The following is a 7,347-nucleotide window of genomic DNA, read 5'->3' as shown; positions in this document are numbered from 1 at the left end:
GGTTGCATTCATGGTGAGGGGCAGGTTTAGACCTGGGGGTATTATTAGGCTTAGGGTCATTTTTTAGAATTTGGTTTAGGTTAAAGTTTAGGGTTAGGGCTTGAATTAGTGTTAGGGTTAGGCTTAGGGTTAGGGTAATGGATAGTGTTAATTTTAGGTTTCAGTTAAGTTTTAGGGTAATGGATGGGTTAGGTTTAGCGATAAGGTTAGGGTTAGCATTAGGTTTAACATTATGTTTAGTGCAATTGATAGATTTAGAGCTAGAGTTAGGGCTAGGTTATGGTTTGGATTAAGTCTAGGATTAGGGTTAGGTTTATGGATAGGGCTAGGGTTTGGTTTAGGGTAAGTGTTAGGTTTAGGGCAAGGGTTATGATTAGATTAGGGTAAGGGTTAGTGTTTGAGCTAGTGTTAGTGCTACGGTAAGGTTAAGTTTAAGTTTATGTCTAGGATTATGTTTATGGTCATGGTTTGGTTTAGGGTTATGGTTTGGCTAGAGTTTTCATTAGGTTTAGCGTTAGGTTTGGGGTAATGGATAATGTTACATTTAGGGTTAGGGGTTAGGGTATGTGTTAGGGCTAGTGTTAGGATTAGGTTTAGTGTAAGGCTTAATGTTTCAACTAGATTTAGGGCTATGGTGACAGTTAGGTGTAGGTTTAGATCTAGGTTTACATTGATGCTAGGTTTAGTGTTAGTGATAGGGTTATAATTAGGGCTAGGCTTAGGGTTAGGGTAATTGATAAGGTTAGAACTAAAGTTCGGGCGATTATTAAGGTTAGAATTAGAGCTAGGTTTAGGGTTACAGTTTAGGTTAGGTTAGGGCTAGGTCTATGTTTAGGGTAAGGGTTTGGCTTTGAGCTAGGGTTAGGTCTAAGGCAAGGGTTTATTGCTAGGGTTAGTGTTAGGACTAGAGTTAGCGTTAGGGTTATGCTTAGGGCTAAGTTTAGGCCTAGGATTAGGGCTAGGTTTTGGGTTAGGTTGAGTGCTAGTGTTAGAACTATGGATAATGTAAGAGCTAAGGTTCTGCTTAGGGCTAGTTTTAGGGTTAGGGTTATGGCTAGGTCTAGTATTAGGACTAGGTTTTGGATTAGGGTCAGGTTTAGAGCTAAGTTTAGTGTTGGGGTCAGGGTCAGTGTTCAGGATAGGGTTAGGGTTAGAATTAGAGCCAGAATTAGAACTAGTGTTAGGTCTAGGTGTAGGATAAGTGTTTGGTTTAGGTTAAGGGTTATTGTTAGGGCTAGAACTAGGTTTTTGCTTAAGTCTAGGTCTAGACTTATAGCTATATTTAGGATTAACTTTTTGTCTATGTCTAGTTTTAAGGATAAGGATAGGTATAGGTATAGGGTTACCAATAGGGCTGGTGTTAGGGTTTTGTTTAGGGTTAGGGTCAGGTTTAGATCTAGGGATAGTGTTAGGGTCAGAATAAGAGTCAGGGTTAGAGTTACAGCTAGAATGAGGGCTAGGGTTAGGACTAATAAAACACTGAGTTTAAGTCAGGCTAAGGATTAGGGTTTGGACTTAGGTTAGCATTTCGGTAAGGGTTTGGCTTAGGGTAAGGAAAAGGTTTAGAGCTAGGGTAGGGCTAGGGCTAGGGTTAAGGTTAGGGTTAAAGCTAGGGTTAGGGCTCAGATTAAGGGTAGGATTTGTGTTAGGGTTAGGAGTAGTGTTATGAAAATGACTAATGTATGAACTAGGGTTATGATTAAGGCTAGTTTTAGGGTTAGGGTTTAGGCTAGGTTCTAGTTAGAGTTAATTTAAGGTTAGGATGATGTTTAGAGCTAAGATTAATGTTAGGGTCAGTGTCAGGGTCAGGGTTAGTATTAAAGTTAGGATTAGGGCTATGTGTAGGGTTGAGGTTTGGTTTAGGTTATGGGTTAGGGTCAGGGATATGGCTTGGTTTTCTTTTATGGCTAGGGCTAAGGGTACGGCAAGTTTTAGGATTAGCATTAATGTTAGTGCTAGTGTTCGGTTTTGGTTTAGGATTATGGCTATGGTTAAATTTAGAATTTGGTTTAGATTTAGAGTTAGGTTTTCAGATAGGGTTAGGGCTAGGGCTAGCTAAGGATAGAACTAGAGATAGGGATAGAGAATGAGTTAGATTTAATCTTAGGGCTAGGGTTAAGGTTACAATAGGATTAAATTAAGGCTAGGATTAGCATTAGGCTTAGTGTTATTGTTAGGCCTAGGGTTAGGACTAGGGTTAGGTTTAGGTTTAGGATTAGGATTAGGTTTAGGGTTATGGTTGGATTTAGTGCTAGTGTTAGGTTTACGGTAAGGGATAGGGTTTTAGCTAGATGTAGGTCTAGGGTGAGGGTAAGCATTACGGCTAAAGCTGAGGCTATTGTTTGGGTTATTATTAATGCTAGGTTAAGGACGAGGATTAGGTCTAGGGCTAATTTCAAGTTCAACATTATAGTTAAAGATAGTTATGGGTTAGATTTATGGCTATGTCTAGTGTAAGGGTTAGGTTTAGTGTTGGTTCAGGTTTAGAGCTAAGGGTATAATTTGGGTAAGGGTTGCAATTAGTGATTAGGATAGGTTAAGTTTTAAATTGAGGGCTATACTTAGCATAAGTTTAGGATGAGGGTAATGATAGGGTTAGGTTTAGGTTTCTGGTTACATTTAGGGTAATAGATAGGGTTAGGATTAGGGATAAGTAAAGAATAGGCCTAGGATTAGCATTAGGGTTAGGGTTACGGTTAAGGTAATGGATAGGGTTAGATAGAGGGTTAGGACTAGGGTTATGTTTTTTATTATTATTAGTGCTAAAGTTAGGGTTAAGGTTAGGTTTAGGGTTAAAGCTCAGGTGAGGGCTCGGTTTAGGGCTAGATTTTGGGTTAAGTTAGGGTTAAAGTTAGGATTATGGCTAATGTAAGTACTAAAAAGTTTCAACCTAGAAGAAAATTTGGGGGGCCAAGTGGGATTTGTGTACTAATCATTACCACCAAGTATCATCAAGATTGGGTGAAAAAATATTATCTGATATTTCAGGAAACTCGTAGTTTTTTGGAAGTTTGTCAAAGGTTTTCAAATGAAAGCGTTCTTCCCTAGTCTCTACGGTAGGCTACTTCAAGAGGAAACAAACCATAGAGATAGCACTGAGAATTACTTTATTGTGTCACGTTTCAAGCAGCTAGCAAAAACCGTGTTTGATGTTCCAACTACATCTATCAATATAGGAGAAAACAGAGTGAAACCTAAAAATTCAAAATGTTACTGCAAACGAACGCTTCAACCTAGAAGAACGAAATTTGGGGGGCCAAGTGTGATTTGTTTACTGATCTTTACCGCCAAGTATCATGAAGATTGGGTGAAAAAATGTTTTCTAAGATTTCAGGAAACTCGTAGTTTTTTGGAAGCTTGTCAAAGGCTTTCAAATCAAAGTGTTTTTCGGCAGTCTCTGCTTAGGGCTACTTAAAGAGGAAACAAATGATAGTGATAGCACTGAGAACTACTCTATTGTGTCAAGTTTCAAGCAGCTAACAAAAACCGTGTTTGATGTTCCAACCACATCTATAAATATAGGAGAAAACAGAGTGAAACAAATATTCAAACTGTTACTGCAAACGAACGCTTCAACCTAGAAGAAGGAAATATGGGGGTAAAAGTGGGATTTGAGTACTGATCATTACCACCAAGTATCATCAAGATTGGGTGAAAAAATATTTTCTGAGATTTCAGGAAACTTGTAATTTTTTGGAAGCTTGTCAAAAGCTTTCAAATGAAAGTGTTTTTCCCCAGTTTCTACTTAGGCTACTTCAAGAGGAAACAATCCATAGAGATAGCACTGAGAACTAATTTATTGTGTCAGTTTTCAAACAGCTAGCAAAAACCGTGTTCGATGTAGGGTTCCAACTACAACTATCAATATAGGAGAAAACAGGGTGAAGCCCCAAAATTAAAACTGTTACTGCAAACCAATGCTTCAACCTAGAAGAAGGAAATATGGGGGGGAAAGTGGGATTTCTGTACTGATCATTACCGCCAAGTATCATCAAGATTGGGTGAAAAAATATTTTCTGAGATTTCAGGAAATTCGTAATTTTTTGGAAGCTTGTCAAAGGCTTTCAAATGAAAGATTTTTTTCCCCAGTCTCTACTTAGGCTACCTCAAGAGGAAACAAACCACAGAGATAGCACTGAGAACTACTTTATTCTGTCACGTTTCAAGGAGCTAGCCCAAACCGTGTTTCATTTAGGGTTCCAACGATATCTATCAATATTGGAGAAAACACAGTGAAACCTAAAAATTCATACTGTTACAGCAAACGAACGCTTCCACCTGGAAGAACGAAATTTGGTGGGCCAAGTGGGATTTTTGTACTGATAATTACCGCCAAGTATCATGAACATTGGGTGAAAAAAATGTTTTCTGAGATTTCAGGAAATTCCCAGATTTTGGAAGCTTGTCAAAGGCTTCCAAATGAGGTATTATGGGATGCAGGCGGTGGAATGGCGCTGGGCGTGTGATTTTGAACAAACCCGGGTCTGTGTCTCGGAGGCGTCGCTGCCGCCGCGGCTGCTGGGAGCCCAGGGAGCGCCGCGCGAGAAGGAGGCGGCGGCGCCGCAGGTTTTGCACCTGATCACCTTTCTAGCAGGAGAACCATCATGGAGGTGGTGCCAGCTGAGGTGAATAGTTTGCTTCCAGAGGAGATAATGGACACTGGTATAACTTTAGTGGATGATGATAGTATTGAGGCTGTTATTGTTTCATCCCCAATTCCCATGGAGACAGAACTGGAAGAAATTGTCAACATAAATTCTACTGGTGACTCTACAGCCACGCCCATTTCCTTGGAACCAATCACAGTGTACAGTAACCACACTAACCAAGTTGCAGTGAATACCACAATTACTAAAGCAGATTCTAATACCACAGTGAAACCAGCTTTTCCAAGTGGCCTTCAAAAACTTGGTGCTCAGACTCCTGTGACTATATCAGCCAATCAGATTATTTTAAACAAACTGACATCTGATCTTAAACTTGGCAATCAGACCCTTAAACCAGATGGACAGAAGTTAATTTTAACAACTTTGGGCAAGTCTGGTTCACCAATTGTTTTAGCTCTACCCCATAGTCAACTACCCCAAGCTCAGAAAGTTACAAGTCAGTCCCATTCAGGAGATGCTAAGTTACCACCGCAGCAAATTAAAGTAGTTACCATTGGAGGGAGGCCAGAGGTGAAACCTGTCATTGGTGTCTCAGCATTGACCCCAGGAAGTCAACTGATTAATACTACAACTCAGCCCTCTGTGTTACAGACCCAACAGTTAAAAACAGTACAGATTGCTAAGAAGCCTCGAACACCAACCTGTGGTCCAGTAATCACGAAGCTGATCTTTGCAAAACCAATTAATAGTAAAGCAGTTACAGGTCAGACAACTCAAGTATCACCATCAGTCATTGCAGGTAGGGTACTTTCACAGTCTACTCCTGGAACTCCATCAAAGACCATTACAATATCAGAAAGTGGTGTTATTGGATCAACTTTAAATTCTACAACACAGACACCAAATAAAATAGCCATCTCACCTTTGAAATCGCCAAATAAGGCAGTGAAATCAGCTGTGCAGACCATCACTGTTGGAGGAGTGAGCACATCGAAGTTTAAGACAATTATTCCTCTGGCAACTGCTCCCAATGTCCAGCAGATTCAAGTGCCTGGAAGCAAGTTTCATTATGTCCGACTTGTTACTGCCACAACAGCCAGTAGCTCAACCCAACCAGTTAGTCAGAATCCCAGTACAAACACTCAGCCTCTTCAGCAAGCAAAGCCAGTGGTTGTTAATACAACCCCAGTGCGGATGTCAGTTCCATTTGTCCAAGCTCAGGCTGTCAAACAAGTTGTCCCCAAACCCATCAATCCAACTTCACAAATAGTAACTACTAGCCAACCACAGCAATGGCTTATCATGCCTGCTACCCCACTGCCACAGATCCAGCCCAACCTCACTAACCTGCCACCAGGTACTGTCCTGGCACCAGCTCCAGGAACAGGGAATGTGGGTTACACAGTGCTTCCAGCTCAGTACGTTACTCAGCTACAGCAGTCTTCATATGTGTCTATAGCAAGCAACTCCAATTTTACTGGAACATCTGGTATCCAGACCCAGGCAAGACTCCCATTCAATGGCATCAGAATCTGCCAGTCGGCCAAGAAAACCCTGCAACTGTACAAAATCGCTGTGTTTGAAATTGTACTGTGACTGCTTTGCAAATGGCGAATTTTGCAACAATTGCAACTGTACTAATTGTTACAACAATTTGGAACATGAAGATGAAAGGCAAAAAGCAATAAAGGCATGCCTTGACAGAAATCCAGAAGCTTTTAAGCCTAAGATAGGGAAAGGAAAGGAGGGAGCCATCAGATCGACGTCACAGCAAAGGATGTAATTGCAAACCATCAGGATGTCTTAAAAACTGCTGTGAATGCTATGAGGCAAAAATAATGTGTTCCTCAATATGTAAATGTATTGGCTGTAAGAATTTTGAAGAAAGCCCAGAAAGAAAGACATTGATGCATTTGGCAGATGCAGCTGAAGTAAGAGTGCAGCAACAAACGGCAGCTAAGACGAAATTATCCTCTCAGATTTCAGACTTACTTACTAGGCCAACACCGGCTTTGAATAGTGGAGGAGGAAAGTTGCCATTTACATTTGTAACTAAGGAAGTAGATGAAGCCACATGTAATTGCCTTCTCGCCCAGGCAGAGCAGGCAGACAAGAAGGGAAAATCAAAGGCAGCAGCAGAGCGGATGATTCTTGAGGAATTCGGACGATGTTTGATGAGCGTCATCAACTCTGCAGGAAAAGCAAAAAGTGACCCTTGTGCCATGAATTGTTAACTCTTGCACAAGACTGATAAATGAACCTGTACAGAAATTTTAAGGATGCTTGACTGTCTGGAAGATAGTTTAACAATTACTGTATTTGAATTCAGTCCTTGTTTTAAGAGACCTGAAATTATAATATTGAAAGAGAAGAAATTTTAAATGAGGAAATTAGTACATTTAAATCTTAGTTAATTCTATGCCCCTTCTAAATAGAATTTTTCTTTTAAAATTTTTTCTTTATTGTATTATATAGATTTTTAATTTACTTGGGTTTCTTAAGAATTAGATGTTCTATCCTTCTGATTCTATTGGCAAAGAACATTTATAAATTACTATGATATAATTTATAATGTATGGCGTTGTATGACGTTGTTCAGTAGAAAAAACCAAAGCAGCATTGGTATTGCCAAGTCATTCTTTGGTTCTAGATTTAGAATAAACATAGACAGAATGTCTACATAAACAAATTATGGAACATATTTGGACGACATCTTATGTTTAGAAAAGTGCTATCTTTT

At 39.9% G+C, this 7,347-nt stretch overlaps 1 pseudogene; it reads left to right on the top strand.

Moving 5' to 3' along the window:
• Positions 1-4,604: 4,604 nt before the first annotated feature.
• Positions 4,605-6,841, top strand: LOC114079442 (protein lin-54 homolog pseudogene; annotated as a pseudogene).
• Positions 6,842-7,347: the final 506 nt, after the last annotated feature.

This window comes from Marmota flaviventris, chromosome 4, assembly GCF_047511675.1.
Source record: "Marmota flaviventris isolate mMarFla1 chromosome 4, mMarFla1.hap1, whole genome shotgun sequence".
Lineage (NCBI taxonomy): Eukaryota > Metazoa > Chordata > Mammalia > Rodentia > Sciuridae > Marmota > Marmota flaviventris.
The sequence above is the reverse complement of the archived record's forward strand: the minus strand, read 5'-3'. Positions and strand labels throughout refer to the sequence as shown.